Genomic DNA, 19,640 nt, shown 5'->3' with positions numbered 1-19,640 from the left:
TTTTAGTTTAGCGTGAATACCCTATAGTACTATAGTCGGACATTTTATAGTGCAGGGTGTTCCTAATAGTTCATTCCAATTTATGAATTGGTAAGTTGATTAATTTTACTAAATATGCCTTTTCGTTTTTTTAAGGGAACTGATTTCTTAATTAAACATTGATCCATTTTCTATATTATTTCAAACCATTTTTGGGGGCGAATATCATTCTCTAGGCCTAACTTAGTCACCATCTCAAAATATTAACGAGATGCGTTTCGTTTTCCTACCTTATTATTTATTTATTGGCTGTTCCTTCATCGCCTAATAGTTTTCCTCTGTTTTTCCGACAGCAGTTGGTGAAGGAGTGATGGTGGAGGAAGAAGAAGACGTTGCGAAGGAAGAGGAACCCTGCTTTCCAAAAAATCCAGCTCCAACCGTCGGCGTCTCCGACTGGAGGGAGGACGTGAGGCAGAGGATGAAGAGGCTGAGGGAGACTTTGGCGGCGGAACATGACGAAGGACGTAGCCAAAAGAGAGGGAGGCTCGAGCATCCTGGGTCCAATCAGGGAACGGGAGGAACCTTCTCCCTTGTGGACTTCCTCGACGTTCTGCCGTCGCCTCCGTCGCCCACGTACTGCCCGCCGAAGGCGCAGGAGGAGGAGGAGGAAGCAGCAGCTGAACGGATACTTCTTCGTAGGCCGACCAGACGCCGACTGCCATTTTGATTTTAATTAAATTTCGATAAAAACAAAACTTTGATTTTGAATCAGACGCGCTTGTGAAAATGAAAGAATTGTCGTAACTGATTTAATATTATAAAAGAGTATTTGTAACTAACAGTGCTCAAAACCTGTTCGGTTTCATTGATTGTACTAAATACAGATTGTTCTATAACGATCAAATACACGACTTACGTAAATCAACGTGGTTTTTCATTTTTTTCTTTGCCAAAAAGTAAATGAAAAAGAGATGAGAAATGACAAACCTTAAGAAATGGACATTGTAAAGTATATTACTTTTCTGCTTATATCTGCCATTCCTTAATCACAAGGCCACATTTAAAGGCCTATATACAGACAGATCGATGTAACAAATGGATTAAACTGAAAAATGTATAAATCTGCACATGACATTTGGATACATCCGTAAGAGGCCAACGCAAAAATTTAGATTACAGAATTAACTAGAACTACCAGTATATTCTATTTGCTCCATTTGTATCAAATTACACAGAAGATATTAACTCGTATATGAATATGACCCAGACCTCGTGACTATGACTGACATGTTGAAGAAACTGTCGTACCGTAAGTTACCATAATAGCTACCACCGTTGTGTGGTTTCTGAACTGTTACGTTCGAGCGGTTGTTTGGAGTTCATCTAGGAGGAGCTTGGAAACCATAAACCTTTAGTACATATTTTAAATTTTTAGTCTTGTATTAAACTACCGTTCGTTAGCATGGAGGTAAAAAGCTCCGGTTAACAGACCTAATCTCCCGGTACACATTATATTCAGTCAAGAATTCCGGTTCGTTATTCCGGTAGTTTCTAAAACAAATGTGATGTGTGTTGGCATCAGAAAGTTCAAATTTTGTCGAGTGGGAAAATGGGCGACGGCAATTTCCTAAATCCAGCGAGTTTGTGCTGCCATAAATCGTTTGTGCATATTGATTACTTGAAGTCGCAAAACACAAAAGAATTAGGCCTAGGGCGGAGACCTATCCTAATGGACACCTCGGGTGTGGTTGTTTGTGCTGGGAAGTAAATGCAAATCCTTTCAATGACTGTAAAAGTATGAATATGAAGTTAGGGTTAATTTGTCAATTGATTTTTATTGACAAAACCTCCCACAGAAGAGTTCAGTGATTGCAGATGTGATATCCCAAGGCTATATCAACAGTCAAAATTCAGTTGATTAAGCTTGTGCAATATAAATATAAGAAAGAAAACTAAAACTTTAAAAAATGGTAAGAAAATGGTCAAGCAAGTAATTATAATCATTGTCATGACTGACGATCGAGAGTTTTTTTTTTATATAAATATAAATATCACTAATTCTGTTGTGCCTGAGTTATATGGTGCTACATATTTCCGACAAGCGACTTTGGTATCTAACTGAATGACGAAGTATATGCTACCAATATTAAAAACTCCTTTAATTGTATACAATCATATTGTTACAGTAACGGGATTTCAAACAATCTATAGTTTATCATCAATGATCATAAGGTACCACAGGCCTGATCGAGCTCACATAAATCATATGTGTGAGAGAGAGAGAGTCTCGTGTGTTGTCCTGCATATGGCAATAAGTGTGTTTCAACCGACTCAGTGGGCCTATACAAACACGCTTTTGCACACGCGCACAACACAATAACTATTGATAACCTATAGCGTCATAGACATTCTCTCAATTATAGACACTATGGATGTGAAACAAATAGACCGATATCTGTCATATCGATTAAGTAACTCGACAACGAAACAATAAATTGAACTACAAAAATAATTCAAATTGGGAAAATAATTCGAAGAGATGTATATAATACTCTGCAAATCAAAGAAATGTTTGTCAGCTTGTTGGATTAATTAAGCGGATGGTCGATTGTGGTCCGTCTTGAGAACGGACTATATATATGCTCTCTAGAATACGAGGATTTTGAGGGCCGCTTAGTGAACCTTCAGTGAAGGCGTCAGTTGACCTCTGATTCTTTGGTGAATAAAGGACTGGGACTGAGTGTGAGTGACTGACCCGAACTTCTCATTCTGTTATGGGCGTGTCTAGCTAGGCGAGCTCCGAGTTGTCTTGTCATTAGACCTAGATAAAAAAAATTAAATGTATTATTATGTAGAGAGAAATGACTAAATTGAATAATGTGTACTACTAAATTTACTTTAATATAATGCAACAAATGTCATAGATGACATGATAGTGTCATGGAAAGTTAACAGATTATGCTCCAGTTGGGCGAGGTGGGCATTAATTGTGATACAGGCCGACTTATCAATAAATTACAGAATTTGTAGACAATTTTATGCTAAATGTACAAAAGCTGAACTCGAAACCCTGGGTATTACTGCCCCTTGAAGAGAACAAGTGTATTGCATTCCTGGGAAATGCTTCTACCCTGTAATGCCTAACTGTGGTAATAGCGTAAATCAAAGTTAATGCCCACAACCAGGCGAATCAAAAGTAGTGATATATCTACACCAAAGGATGTCTGCTTCATTGGCGCCATAACAAAGCTCTCTCCACCCTTTGCAATGGCGGCATGTTTACGTTCCATGATCTTACGTTATGTCGAGGTTGGTTCACGATTGCACATTTGTCATTTGAAGTTTAAAATGTGTGCATTGGAAATGCTCGCTCTCTCTCTCTCTCTCTCTCTTTAAAGCTCCATTTGGGTTATATCCTTGAAGAAATGTTTATAGTTATAGACATTTTTGTATATATCTTCCTTTAAGTGTGATGCTTCTGTTCTGGGGCGATATCCATAGTTCCTGGTGTTGAGACCCAAATTGTTCCTTCCTAATCAATGCCTTTCTAAATTTATATTTTCATTCCATATTCTATACCTGATAATATATTATTGTGAAACTGCCATTAATTATAATGAGATGTGTTTCTTAAAATTTTTTTTTTAAGTTATTTATTTTTTCATTTATTTTTAAGAATCGAGAGTCGATATAGTTATTTACGCAATGAGTTAAGCAAACTTAACTGGTATCCTATCCGCACGATAATTCACTCCTAATGAACCTAGGAGGCAGACCGTAGCTCCTCCTCTGAGGCCTTTAATTTCCATTCAAAACCGGTATCAATTTCTAGCATGTCATTCCAAAATGAAATTAGCTCTCCCCGTTAGTTGATCTCTGAATATCTGCCAAATCTATAACAACAATAAAGATAAAACCATTTCTCCCATTGTAGATTTCAAATTTCTTTTTCGTTACTCAGAATTCTAAGTTAATTACAAAGTTCACGATTAATAAAGTTTTAGTTTTGAGTTTATTTATTTATTTAATTATTTATCTATTTATTTTCAATAACAAAACAAAAACGGAATCAGATCTTCTATTACCATGGCATTTCATTTTGGTGCTGTTGCCAACATTTCAATCAACTCCTCGTGGGTTTAAAGCCATTGGTAAGCATCTAAAAACTGTCTTCAAGGGGCACTTCCGGTAGTCACGGTATGTTTGTAGGCATAACTTTTCTACAAATATTTTGATTTCTTAATATCATAAGCAAATAAATTGGTAAGCAAGAAAATATGAAATAAAGCATAACATAAAGTAAGTTGTATACAATTGTATACAAGCAGATCTCTCTCTCTCTCTCTCTGACAAGATAATTGATTGGAATCTTAAGGAGGACGACACTCCTCGTTTTTTTAAATTCGTAATTCGAAAAATGAACAAGAAATATATCTCCTAATTCTGTAGCATTCATCAACTACCTTCAAGTATCTAATTTATTTTAGTAATAATGATAAATGTACATTTACAAGTACTGACAAAATAATTAAAATGTTAAAATAAGAAAATAGCTCTAAAATTTAGAGAGAGAGAGAGAGAGAGAGAGAGAGAGAGAGAGAGAGAGAGAGAGAGAGAAGGACGGAATAAGAAGGGGATTAAAATTCCTGGAGATGAAAAACGACCCCTATAATCTTATAAATATGACCTCAGGGTTTGTCTCAAAGACATTCAATCAACAGTCTGTCACACGTATAAAGTTGTCCTTTTTGTAAAATTGGCATCAGGACTGTGACTGTTGTTGTTGTTGTTTGAGATTAAGCTGGTCTTATGTCAGTATGGGTACTTTCTCACAGAGCAGCCCGTAGGTCATATGAATAATTTGCAGGTGGAAAGGTGATTTTAAGTATGTGTGGTGAACCTTTATTATGATATCAGTGGAATATGCAGGCGAAGTATGATTTGCAAAAGTGAAAGGAAATGTGAACATGCGAGGTTACAAACCCCTTTGAACCCTAAGGTTGTACCCAGCAGTAGGAGAAAAAGATCGATAGTAGCGAGTCCTGGCGAGTCAGGGATAGCCAGTAAGGAAATCGAAAAAGTTATCGTCGTAGAAAAACGGAAAAAAAAGGCGCAAAACACTATGGAGTTCAAGTACCACATTCCATTACTCGACGATAGAAAAAAAGTACCGATCATTAGTGATAGAGATCGAGGACAGAAAAACGAAAAATGATCAGTTTTAAAAACAGTAAAACAAAAGATAGCAACAACTTAAGCGGTAGTTACGTGACAGTTGAAGAATTCGGTCGTTAGAGGGGTGATTTTAAGGGAGGTTGGGTGTGGCGGGATCACAAGCTAGAAAAAAAAAAAAAAAAAAAAAAAGTGGCAAAACCCTCCCCACATTAACCTAATCGATCCAGCTGCCAAACCCACCCTCAGTCACACTTTATTCTTTACACAACAAAATACAGCAGGACAATTGACCTACACCTATACAAAAAAAAACAAAAAACTCTCAAAATACATGTACTTACCAATCAATCCAGTTATTCCAGGGCTATCCTGTGCTGTCCGCTGGTTAAGGTCAGTGGGACACCAACAACAACAACAACAACCAAGAACCACGACACCACAACAACACCAAGGACTACAACCCAACAACACAACAATCAATGACAACAACAATCAAGGAACACAACCACAACTCTACGACAAAACACAACAAAAAACCACTGCACAAACAACACAAAAAATCACAACAGCACAAAATAAAAGGTAACACACACACCCACTAACAACATCAAGAAACCAAACAACAACAAAGACAACAGCACAGGCACAACAACTCTAAACAAACAACACTAACTTAACAACACCAAATAACAACAAAAACACACAACTCAGCCGACTATCAATGCCTTCAATAGACTCTTCCAACACTACTACCTATCACCAGCTCTCACGGTCAAAGACTGACTGACAAAACACTAAAAACACAGAACTCTAACAATCAACAGCACCAGCAGACAGCCCAGAACCCACCAACAACCAATTCAGTCATTAACTATCCATACAGCAATTACACTCTCTCTCTCTCTCTCTCTCTCTCTCTCTCACACACAGACGTTGTCAAATGGAACTAACTCCTTAACTCCTACATATGGAGGAGTTATGGAGTTTACCTCCAAGAGGTTGGAAGTAAAAAAAGGATGAGGGGTTGGGGATGTAATGCCGGGGTTTGGGAGGTTGTGCAATGGAAGGTTGAGGAATTTGCGGTGGAGGAGGCAGATTCGTCATCGGGTGTATTCTCGGCTTATTGGAGGTCTTCTTGGTGGCGATGGCTGGCGTTCTCGAGGTCTTGCAGGCGGTGGGGGGATGCCCTTCATCCTCCAAATCTTCTCCAGTCTGACGGGGCATCCCTTAAACCATGCATGGTGGGACTGGTGACAGTTTGGGCATGGGCAACAGTGTGGCCCTTTGCTTTAAACTTTTTAAGGCAAACGTCGGTCTCGTGACGCTGGCTGCAAATCCCGCAGACATGTTTGGCGGTACACTCCCTCTTGTGATGCCCAAACCTCTGGCACTTTAAACACCTGAGAGGTTCGGGAATAAAGGCTTCAGTTTGGTATCTTCCGAGGATCCCAAGGTCTATAAAGGCTGGTATGTCGCCCTTGAAGGTGGCTTCCACTTCAAGGTTTCCTCTTCTGTCTTGTCCTATTCATTCTTTACTGTACAACGTGTAGCAGTCATTATGCCTGGCATTTGCAAAATCCGTTCCATAGTGATGTACTTATGGACTTTGCAAATCGTCCCCTTCGACATCTTTGCAGCTGGGTCCAACAGGAAGCACGAGGGATCCTTCTTCAAGAGCTCTGTAGACTGTTGATCTTTCGGGGAAATTATATGTTATCAGTTTCATGAATTATCACATAATGTGGTCATGGAATCATGAATGTGACGCTCATAGGAACAAGGCTGAGTGATGTAATTGTTCTTTTCCTTACAATTGCATAATGTATAACATACTTTTAAAATATGTTTCACATGTGACGTCACAGGGAATGACTATTATTTTTCAGTGGTATCAGTCATGTTTAATGAAATTTGTTGTATTAGGATTAACATGCTTCAAAAAAAGGTTATGTGACCAATATTTGTTTAAAAACATACCTTTAGAGGAATGTTTATAAAGATTAGGTTTTTAACTTTTCATTTGTAAGCCCTCAACATAATCGTAATTTTACAGCCTCATATATTTTACGGTGATTATGAAACACTCTTTCGTCCTCAAGGATTTTATTTAAGAATACATTTCAAGTTCGTTTATAAAAACGTAATATTATAGACTTAGTATATTTCAGAGATATTAGTGAAACTTGCTGTCAGTTATTTTTGATATTGATCTCACATAAATTATGAGATAGAGAAAGAGAATTCCTTGATTAGTTTTATATAGGCTGGCGCTTGCATATATCTGAAGTAATTCGCCTCTCTCTCTCTCTCTCTCTCTCTCTCTCTCTCTCTCTCTCTCTCTCTCTCTCTCTCTCTCTCTCTCGTGTGCTGCCCTGTATATGCCAAAAACTGTTTGTTGCAACCGACTCAGTAGGCGTATACCAACACGTTTTTGTACACGTGCACAACAACATAACTTGCGTGTTATGTAATTGATAACCTATATCATCTGGAGATTCTTTAAGTCATATATATGATGGATAAGAATCAAATAGACCTATATCAATCATTTAAGTGACTCGACAACGAAACAAGATATTGAACTACAATAATAAATCAAATTGGAAAAACAATTCGAAGAAATATACAGTTTACACTGCAAGTTGAAGAATTATTGCAAACTATAATTATATATTTACATGCTCGTAACCTTATAGACACATTTTAGGGGAATTATGAAGAATTCCTACGTCCTCAGTTTTATTTAGATATTGTCATATTACCATAATCTTATAGATTTCCATTACAGTTGTTAGAGAAACTTCCTTTGTCAGTTTTATTCAACATTATTGTAATTATATATATTCATATTATGCTGAGTTAGGCCTACATTACACCAGAAAGAAGGAAAGTCGAGGAAACCTCCAACGCGTCGGGAACCCAGCATCCCAGCTCTTAAAAAACAAATTATAGTACTAGGTATCTTTCTTACTCCCCAATTACTCCAGACTATCACTACAACAGACTCCCGGCTCTCGTTCACGCCCTTTTTACCCCAACTTGGTGCCCTGAAGGAGAAAGTCTGGAGGGAGGAACTGCAACGGGTCAGGAGGCGTCTTTTTCAATAAAATATGGAGTTTCTGTCAAGGTTGTATTGTTTCGAAGCTGTGAGCAATTTTGTTGTGGATGCTGCTGACCGTTGAAGGAAAGGTTTAAAACAAATAGAACAAAACAAAAATGCTACAACATATAGTTTATGATTAGGGGAAAAGTAAACAAGATTAAATAGGAGAGAGAAAAATTTACTGTGCCTGTAACCTCCAGTAGGTCTAGTTCCTCCCACGGAGCAATTCAAATTTGTACGGAGGAGCAGTTGCCAGACTCCCAGGTTTTAATTAAGGAAGAAATTATCATACGGTTAGGATACCTGCTATAAATGTAGCTCTGCCCCCTTTCCTCGGAATTTATGTTGTGCATTAATTGATTGATTGTGGGTTACCTGGCGTGACAAGTACTAGGGTCACTGACGCCGAATAATGTGTATTAAGAATAGGACTCCTAAAGCATTAAAATAAAAAGAAAATAAAAACATTGAAATATACCTCATATAACAGAAAATTGTTTTAAGGAACACATATTGAATGATCTTTTCCATACGTGTGTATTGTATGCTGCCAGTCATTGCCGATTGGTAACTTGGAATATCTTAGAAAAAAGATAGTCACAAATTATTCTATATTCACATATATCCGGCAACATACCATGATTTATTGTAAATAAAATAGTCACTATATCTTTAATGTGCTTTGAAACAGACATTTCTAGATTTTACTAATCAAGTTCTGGAAAAAAAAAAAAGTTTTCAATTTGATTCTCCATCATGAAAAGTGGTATTTTTTTTTTTTATCTTTTATAAGAAAAATATTACACTTCATTTACCTAATAAGTAAGATAACACCAAAATATTACAAAATGATATACCTGCAATATTTAAAAATTATTATTGATTACAAAAAGAAAAAAATTAGAATCAAAATCAATATCCTTTTTACTGAAAAGTAGTATTCGATGATTTCAGTGTTACAATAACACAAAGTGACGACAATTAGTGTTACATTGAATATTATGTTTAGTCTGTCGTGTCACAATCACATTGTCCAGAACTGCAGTTGTAACAAGTGAATAAGAAAGTTTAAAGTTCGTAACAAGCATCTGTCGGTGGTCAGTCTTAATGGGTCGTTAAGTGTTTATCAGGAATCCGGGTTCTTGAGGCGACTTCGACGTTAGGTTGAGCGGTCGGGGTCATTACCCTGTGAGTTTCCAAGGAAATCTATCCTCCTGGGGAGGTCCCATGCTGAGTGACCTTGGGAACATTGGATTATCTGTGTGGTCCTGACTCCTGTAGTGTCCCCTTGAGGTATCTGCTTTACCTTTTGACCTGAGAGGACCCGGCACGGTCCAGGTACCAATTTCGACTGTGAGCGTTTAGTGTATTTTGTTCCAGTAAGTGGTTTTTATATTTATACTGTATTTTTGGTAATGGTAATATTTTTTAAATTAAAAGTGAATACTGTATTAGGTGCAGTTACTAATTATGTTCACGATACAAATATGGTGTTTAGGACAACGGTAATTGACAAATTAATTCGGGCATTGTCAATTTATTTATTTTTAGGTGATAGGTAAGATGGGGGAAAGAAAAGTGATGGCAGTTAGTTAGCTAACCATGGTAGGGAATAATGTAGAAAGTTAAGTATAAATAAGAGTAATGTAAAGTGTGGTTTATCCACAATTTTATTTGGGTAAGGGCACAATTTTTTTAACTATGGCCTTGATATAACCTATTGGAATAATGATCTTACATTATATTAACATGATGAATTGTACAGATTTTAACGTTAATGTTAACATAACGATTTTGCAATATATTTACGTAGTAAGTTCTACATATTAGTTTTCCACAAGACATTTCTTAAAAGTATAATGGTTGAGGTTCATCGCGATGAATATAATTCTGAAGATTCTCTTCTCCACCTTCTGTGGTCTTTGTTGCTTGGGTAGTTTCTCTCTTCTGCTTCCGATTCTTCTGTCTATTCACTATTGCACTTAACTAGTTTACTCCATATACTGGTTGTCAGTATATATAATCTGATTAATTGCTTCTACTTTGTATTTGTTGTGTATTATATCTACATTCGGATCATCATATTCTTGATTGTTTCTCATTACAGACCTTGATTTTTTTAATGCACTTATATTGGAGGTCGATGCTAAACACGTGGGTATTGGTGGATATTCCATTATAGGTCTGATTAGACTTTTGTGGAAATTGATATTTATATTTTTTTGTTCATATTCCTAAATCATTTTAGCTTTGTATTCTGTGTTCTTGCTATTCTCAGCCTTTCTGCGAAATGTCTTTATATTCATCTTTGTCCGAATTGCATTCCTATAGTAGCTATTCTTGCACTTGTAGTCAAATTAAGTGGTTGTTGGTCTACTCTTATTTGTGCAGGCTTGTGTGCAGATAGTGATACCAGTTGGAATTTGGATTTATTTCTGTTTTCCACTTTATTCAACTTATCTTTCAATTTGGCCCATTGTTTTTTTTGTGCTACTTGTCTTTTCAAAGTTAGGTCCCTTCTTCGTGTACGTTTTTCTGGATGTATATCTTTTTGAGTTATATCATCTGCAAAGCAGACATCAGTACAGTACTCTGATGGTGGAGTCACATCTGATGTATATATAATATGGATAATGTTGGACTGAGTACAGATCCTTGTGGGACTCCTCTTAGTTACGGCAATGGATTCCTTATGTAGTTTTGTGACTTCATTGCTGCTGTTTGATCTTTGGTGAAGTTACATAGTATTTTCTCAAAAATGCCTGGAAGGATGAGATATAACATTTTGTATTGAATTCCTTGTATCCTTACTTTGGCAAATGCCTTGGTTATATCTCTACATACTATTATGAGATTCAGGCACTCTGTAACACGGTTTTTTGGACTTTGCTCCTTGTCAAAGCATCGGATGTAGCTGAAAGTTGACATATGTATATTTTACAACCGCGCACAAATTTTGTCAGCATTATCAATAACCTAAACCAGATAGTTTTAATTTTTATAGAGTAAAAATTATCTAGCCGACGCCATGGCCATTGATTACGAGCCAAGAGTCGAAAAACATTCATTACGTAAGCAAAGTAAACAAATTTTGACTAAATGCTGCCCTGCCTATCCACTAGACAGAAACCCATTCACCTTGTTCCATCGACTCTGAAACCCAAAGACTTTATGAATGGCGAAACGATACATAGATGTGGGTGGGGTATCAGTGCTAGCGTAGTAATACTACTGTAGCAGTAGTGCCGCAACAGTATAGCAGTAATATACATGAATTAAACGTTTAGGCCAACTGCTGGGATCCTTGAGGATCATTTAGCACTTTTTACAACTACTCGAGAAATTAGTTTTTATAGCCGGAAGTTTAATTTTCTAATCCAACAATGCCCATGACAGCTTTCGGTGTTATCCTGAATTATAACGAGGCCAAAGTGGGTGGAGCCCCATGAAGTTATCATTCTGACGATAATTATTGGTGAAGGTTTAAAGCCAATATACGGTACCGGCTATTTTTTTTTTTTTAGTAAATAGGAAGATAGCCAATAAATAAAAATTGCTTGACATTGGATGTAGCAGTTATCAAAACAAGCTTGTCTACTATGTTTTTGAAAATTACCATCTATTCCCTACATCTTATCAATCTGATTGTGACCTATAAAGCAGAATGTAATTTCTTAGGAAAATTATTTTGGGAGTGACTCATAATCGAAGTGTTTTTGTATTTATTAACATATTTTGTTGGTTTGCTCATTGTGACAATTATCAGTGGAGAGGTTCAGAGTTCATAAAGGTGTGCTGCTTTGCTTGTATCTAAATTTGTTTGTCATTGTTGCCAGAGGTATATCCTTCGTTACGTATAGCCAATCATCCATCGAGAAAGAGGGAAGAAATGCTGTCATAAGTTACGTAACGAGTGCGTTCGAAACCTTTTCTCTGAGTAAGTTGGCCCGTCTTCAAAAATAGTCACTTTTACATTGTAAGTACCAAATTTATTCAACCTACGTAATGCAGAATACAGCCAAAATTTATGTGTAGATATAATGTGTATTCTGAACAAGCTTTATATTTATGAAATGGATAGATAAAAAGTTATTGCGAAAAAACCGTGTTACAGAGGCCCTGAATCTCATAGTAGGTTGCATAGGTACTTTCTTCTTTGTGGTGATAGTGCTATTCTCTAATTTGTTGCTATTGCAATCTGGGTTCCTCTTCCTTTTCTAAATCCATATTTGTTTATATTGTGCAGTTGATTCCTTCTAGGAACAACCTTAACCTGTTGTTAATTATTTTTTAAAATATTTAACCAAATATTTTTAGTAGTGATATTGGTCTAGTTGTAATTCTAGACCAGACTAGTATCTTTTCCTGTTTGGGGCATTTAAAACATAATTGCATTCTTGAATGCAATAATGATTTAAATGCCCCAAACAGGAAAAGATACTAGTCTGGTCTAGAATTATAACTAGACCAATATCACTACTAATATAATTTGAAAATGTTCCATGTGAGACCCTAATTGTATCTTTATTTCAAATGCAATGTCTGGTAAATTTTGAATTATGGCCTTGTTAATTCCATTTCCTCCTGGTGCCTAGTTTAAGATTTTAAATTATTAGTTTATTTTCCCGTAACTCTACTTTCCTTGTTAGTGGGCAGTCTTCATCGAATCTGCTAATATCAACTGCATGGTGCGGATTTGTTCTGTCTGTTGTTCAATGAATTCCTTAGCTCTTGGTCATCATACATTTTCTCATTCCTATGGTTTATGTATGGTGATGTATTAGTTTTGCTTCCCATCAGGCTTGAAACGGAGTAATTGGGTTATTGTACTGTATTTGTGTATGTTTTATTTGGTACTAACTGTTCTTGTACCGGTACATATCTTCTCTTTGTGTTGTTCCGACTTGGTAGAAGTACTGCATTTTGGATGTTGTAGTGTCATTCTACTAATTTTAACTTGCCACTACTAATAGGATGTGGCAGTGTAGTGTATCTATTTACGTATTGGCATGTGATTTATTATAGCTTCCTCTGTCTATAGTTTTGTACCATTAAAGTTCTTTGTCTACTATTTCTTTTATTTATATTTCATTTGAATTCATTGATGGTTGTCTACTCACTTTTGAAGCTTGGCCAACTTTCTCTTTATATTTTGTATTTCTGAAGATAGAATAGTTTATTGGAATAGTTGACAATGTGATTACCATTGGTATATGATCAAAGGAGGTTGCTGGTCCTTTCGTAATGGCAATACTGAGGTGAATTTCGTTATTTCCTAATATTATATCTGCCTTTCCTTTTCTGTTATTGGTACGGAAGTGTCAAAATCAGGTCCTAAGTGAATACATCTTTTATTTATCAATCTATTTCTTGACCTGTGTAATTAAATTACCTTTATCCAAATAGTTGATGTCTGGAATTTAGATCCGCAATGAGATAAGTTGGTTCTCTCCTGCTCATTAACTTCATGACTTCCGGAAGTGGGTAATAATGTCTCCTTGGCGGCTGTTAACCTGTCGTGATCACTATCGGTCCTTTGTTAGTTTGAATCTGGACTGCTAAAATGTCGTCTTGGAAATAATCTAATATTTTATGTCTGTTATTTTTGTTGGCTATTGCTATTCCTCCAAAGGAAGTCTTGTATATATATCACATCCAAACATTTTTTTAGTTTAGTTTCATAGTGTTCATTGATTAATATTATGCCAGGGTCTTCTTCTATATATATATTGTATCATTCCAATTTGTTTTTCCAGTATTTCACGTTGAATTGAATATTTAACTTATTGCTAATTGAGTCAATTTGAATTACAATGGTAAATAATTATTTTTAACATTTTTCCGTTTTCTGGTATTCCTGGCTACTGGCGTAGTGTGTTTTGACGCTGAAGTTGATAATCCCTCTGGATTTTGCAAAATGGGAGAACTGGAGAAATCTGAGAAACTTAATAGAGAGGCTTTTATATTTAATTTAATTCATGCTTTGCAAAGTTAACTTTATGGTTAAATTCAGCCAATTATTATATGGAGTTTTCAATTTACAGGTGGCCACTGTTGGTGCTGTCGAACACTTAAGCTTCGAGCGGCTGGGTAAGAGCAAGGTGCCCTGGGTAAGAGTTGTCAGAAATGGGTGTGTGGGCGCGAGGTCACAATACTCGCACAACATAGTGACAGTGGATCACTATTTCGGGGCTTGAGCCATGACGGTGTGAACAGTATAATAGCCTGCAAACCCTCACTGGAGATATATTGTGCCCAATCATATACTCTTAAATTGTTAAAGATTTTACTTCTGCTAGCACTTGCTAACAAAGGTCATTTTTTTTATAGGTAAGTTGGCTAAAGAAGCAGCATAATTCAATGCAATTGCCATAGTCTTTCATTGAACTTAAAATACGGATTCTCAGTGAATCTATAGATTTCATAACTTAATATAAAAAAGAAATAGGTTGGGACAAATTCAACAATTATTACCGTATAGACTTTATGAATCAAAACTGTTGGTCTTTATATATGAAATAGAATAAAATCCCTGGCTCATTTTGAAATGCTATGCTCAAATAGTTGAAAACTCAAAAAAATATGTATACATATTTGTAGAATTACATAGCTTAAAATGTTATAGACAACCCAAAAAAAACCTAAGATCACAATCATACTTTAAAAACCGAAGACCTTCATCCTTTAAAATCCTAAATACTCTTATTCCTTTAAACACTACACTGCAGCGGCGTATCCGGTTCCTTACCGCCACGGTAAACTGTAAGCGTTAGACTGAAGAATTAAAGTCTGTACTCAGTTCATGACTTCTTTTCCCATATGAACTTCAAACAACCGTTTAAACTCTATATACTACTGTGACAATAGGTGGCAGTTATAACAACCGTTTGCTCTTTATTTGTTCCACGGAATATTCATAATGTTATTCTCAAAGTCTGGAAAATATTCACATAAGAGCTATAATCTCTATTTTGGATTGTCTATTTATATATCCATTTGAATATTGTAATTATTTATTTATTACGTTGACAAATTTGGTATTCATCCATCTATCAGTTAAATTTTTTTGCATTTTTCAACTTTATTTTTTGCATAGATCTGACGACATGCAGGTATATAGATATGGCTTGTGATAAAGGAATATCAGATCTATAATAAACAGAAAAGTCATATGCTCTACACAATGTCCAACTCTCATTTGTATTTCAATGTCTCATCTCTTATTTTCATTTATTTTTTGGTCAGGCAACTTAAGTAAAAATCCATATTCATTTGTGTAACATATATATTATATCTTTCTACAACATACATAATTAAATCTGTATATATCTAGAGAGATATTTTTGCATATAATATCAAATAAATAGTAAATAAGTAATTACGATAATGATTTTTGAAAATCACAATTAAATCAGAACGCCAGCCGGCGTCTGGTCGGCCTTCGAAGAGACTGTTTTTCTGGAGGTGCCGTTTCTTCCTCCTGTTCCTCCTCCTCCTTCGGCGGGGAGAAGGTTGGCGACGGAGGCGGAGGCAGAGCAGCCAGGAAGTCTACAAGGCTGAAGGCTCCTCGTCCCTTGTCAATCCCTAGATAATCGAGTCTCCCTCTTTTTTGCCGAAGACTCTCTGCTTCCTCTTCGGCCAAAGTCGGCCTCGGCCTCTTCGCCCTTCGCCTAACGTCCTCCCTCCAGTCGGAGACGCCACCGACGGTTTGCGCGGGAACTTTCACTCCTCCAACTGCTGCTGCTGGAAAATAACAACACCAACTATTAGGCGATGAAGGGAAAAGTAAACTGATAAAAGAATAGGCAGATGAAAGATATCTCGTGACTGTTATGCCTAAGAAATTGTTACTTCCTCCAAGATTGTTTGCAATAATATGGAGCACTTTGTTTCAATAAAGGTATCAGTAACCACTAAGAAACAAGAGGTCTATATAGTAGAATTAAATAAGTCACTTAATGAATAAATTGCAATGAATTGCTGTAACCACCATGCACTGTAATATTTCTTACTATAGTACTAAGTCTTAAAAGAATCCGAAATTTACCTTGTTGTACGCACTCCATATTTCCAAGTCGAACTCTGAGAGTAATCCTGCAGAAGGAGACGGGAGACCGTATAAGGTGATACCAAGCGAGCACAGGTCAGACTGCATAAGAATTTCGTTGTTGTTGTTGTTGTTGTATTAAGCCAACACTTCTTGTTGGCACGGGCCTTTCCCTTGTTCGGCCCGTAGAGGAATTTCGTCGGCCATCGAGGTTTTATACCAACAGTCAGACCCTGAGGCCATTTTCTCTTCCTTTGGATGTCGTTTTCTTAATGGAAGCTCAATCCCAAAGGTCATTACTCTCAGTGAATTCTGAATCCCCTAATAAGGCGGTAGACCCAACTGGTATATTGACCGTGATAATCCTTTCTCAAAATCTAGGACGCTGACCGTGGCTTCTCCCTCTGAGCCTTAATTGGTATTTCCTGGCATTGTTTCTCTTCTCAGCAACGGAGTTTAGAGCTAATTTATCTTTTAGAAACTTTATCGCCATCAATGAAGATATTTGAGAATAAATTAAATTAAATTTGAATGTTAACTATCACTCTTTATCCTTTAATTGTAAATTCATAATTTTGGACTGTGGTTTTTACATGAAACACATCTCTTGCTATAATTATAAGGCTCGTTTGTCTTACTTTAATAAGTAGAGTTTTTTAGTTTTCGTTTTTTCTTGGATCTTAACGCATGGAATTATAAACATGGAATGGACATGTTTGTTAAATGTATTAACGCTGATTGTCACTGCGCGGCGCCACAGGAAAGGGTGGAGATGACGCTGAATGAAGCTATTACAGCATCGTCTTGCAGACGACTTTTTCAACTCTGTCGTCCTCCAATTTTCCTCCGATTTTAATAAATATCGGCTCTTTGGGAAGCTCTTCAAAATCCCTTGTAAATGCATATAATTAAGCATGTAGAAAATACGGCGCTGCAGTGTTTTAAGTAAAGATATCCAGATATGCATTTTAACTGGGTTCGCTTTTTTGCTCTACTGTTCTAAATTTTTAAATATATATTTTGATAAATTTATCATCAGTTAAAAGCTCTTGAAAAGCACTTTCCAATGAACCCAATGAAGCAAGTATATGCTTCATACAATAGAAATACTCATGCAATGTAGCCATGTGCTGAGGCAGGGATTTCATGTCTTGCCATGGGGTTGTGTAATAAATTTTATCACTAAAGGCTGTTGAACCCCTTATGTTTAATTTCCTTCTAAGTATCAAAGTCTTTATACTCTACTTTGCATTATATGCACTACGTAGGTCTTATCACCTTGGTATCCAGTCTGTGTCACCTAGGGATTAACCCTATCATCATAACACAGTGGACTTAAATTGTAATTACGTTGCCTTATATCAGTCATTATTACAAAAAGAAACACACTCGTTAATGTAATTTATTCTTACAGATCACTTATTAATGTCAGTGTTATTTAATAATAATAATTTTGAGTGTTTTAAATGTATTATCATGTAGAGAGAAATTACTAGATTGAATAATGTGTACTACTAAATTTACTTTAATATAATGCAACAAATGTCATAGATGACAAGACAGTGTCGTGGAAAGTTAACAGATTATGCTCCAGTTGGGCGAGGTGGGCATTAATTGTGATACAGGCCGACTTATCAATAAATTACAGAATTTGTAGACAATTTTATGCTAAATGTACAAAAGCTGAACTCGAAACCCTGGGTATTACTGCCCCTTGAAGAGAACAAGTGTATTGCATTAAAATGGGAAATGCTTCTACCCTGCAATGCCTAACTGTGGTAATAGCGTCAATCAAAGTAAATGCCCACAACCGGACGAATCAAAAGTAGTGATATATCTACTCCAAGGATGTCTGCTTCATTGGCGCCATAACAAAGCTAGAGCTCTCCAACTTTTGCAATGGCCGCATGTTTACGTTCCATGATCTTACGTAATGTCGAGGTTGGTTCACGACTGCACATTTGTCATTTGAAGTTTAAAATGTGTGCATTGGAAATGCTCGCTCTCTCTCTCTCTCTCTCTCTCTCTCTCTCTCTCTCTCTCTCTCTCTTTAAAGCTCCATTAGGGTTATATCCTTGAAGAAATGTTTATAGTTACAGACATTTTAGTATAGATCTTCCTTTGTTTAAGAGTGATGCTTCTGTTCTGAGGAGATATCCATAGTTCCTTGTGTTGAGACCCAAATTTTTTCTTCCTCATCATCGCCTTTCTAAATTTATATTTTCATTCCATATTCTATTCCTGATAATATATTATCGTGTAACTGCCATTAATTATAATGAGATGTTTCTTAAAATGTTTTTTTAAAGTTATTTATTTATTCATTTATTTTTAAGAATCGAGAGTCGATATAGTTATTTACGCAATGAGTTAAGCAAACTTAACTGGTATCCTATCAGCACGATAATTCACTCCTAATGAACCTAGGAGGCAGACCGTAGCTCCTCCTCTAAGGCCTTTAATTTCCATTCAAAACCGGTATCAATTTCTAGCAAGTCATTCCAAAATGAAATTAGCTCTCCCCTTTATTCGATCTCTGCATATCTGCCAAATCTATAACAACAATAAAGATAAAACCATTTCTCCCATTGCAGATTTCAAATATCTTTTTCGTTACTTAAAATTCTAAGTTAGTTACAAAGTTCATGATTAATAAAGTTTTAGTTTTGAGTTTATTTATTTATTTAATTATTTATTTATTTTCAATAAAACAAAAACGGAATCAGATCTTCTATTACCATGGCATTTCATTTTGGTGATGTAACCAACATTTCAATCAACTCCTCGTGGGTTTAAAGCTTTTGGTAAGTATCTAAAAACTGTCTCCAAGGGGCACTTCCGGTCGTTACGGTGTTTGTAGACATAACTCCTTTCTACAAATATTTTGATTTCTTAATATCATAAGCAAAGAATAAATTGGTAAGCAAGGAAATATGAAATAAAGCATAACATAAAGTAAGTTATATACAATTGTATACAAGCACATCTCTCTCTCTCTCTCTCTCTCTCTCTCTCTCTCTCTCTCTCTCTCTCTCTCTCTCTCTCTCTCTGACAAGATAATTGATTGGAATCTTAAAAAGGACGACACTCCTCGTTATAGATATAGATGATATATAGGCGACAAAGAACAGTGTTTTTTAAAATTCGTAATTCGAAAAATGAACAAGAAATATATCTCCTAATTCTGTAGCATTCATCAACTACCTTCAAGTAACCAATTTATTTTGGCAATAATGATAAATGTACATTTACAAGTACTGACAAAATAATTAAAATGTTAAAATAAGAATAGCTCTAAAATTTAGAAGAGAGAGAGAGAGAGAGAGAGAGAGCAGG

The 19,640-nt window shown here is 36.0% G+C and overlaps 2 long non-coding RNA genes across 2 annotated transcripts in view; one reads left to right on the top strand and one right to left on the bottom strand.

Annotated features, from left to right (window-relative positions):
• The window catches only part of LOC135202930 (uncharacterized), a 473,176-nt gene that overhangs the window by 345,302 nt on the left and 108,234 nt on the right, over nt 1-19,640 (bottom strand). The window lies entirely within an intron of this gene.
• Nucleotides 9,458-15,055, top strand: LOC135202670 (uncharacterized). The gene is made up of 2 exons (XR_010311778.1): nt 9,458-9,636; nt 14,302-15,055. It is a non-coding gene; the product is annotated as an uncharacterized LOC135202670 (long non-coding RNA).

Source organism: Macrobrachium nipponense, chromosome 33, assembly GCF_015104395.2.
Source record: "Macrobrachium nipponense isolate FS-2020 chromosome 33, ASM1510439v2, whole genome shotgun sequence".
In the NCBI taxonomy this organism is placed as follows: domain Eukaryota; kingdom Metazoa; phylum Arthropoda; class Malacostraca; order Decapoda; family Palaemonidae; genus Macrobrachium; species Macrobrachium nipponense.
Note: the sequence above shows the minus strand (reverse complement) of the source record. Positions and strands in the feature narration are given on the sequence as shown.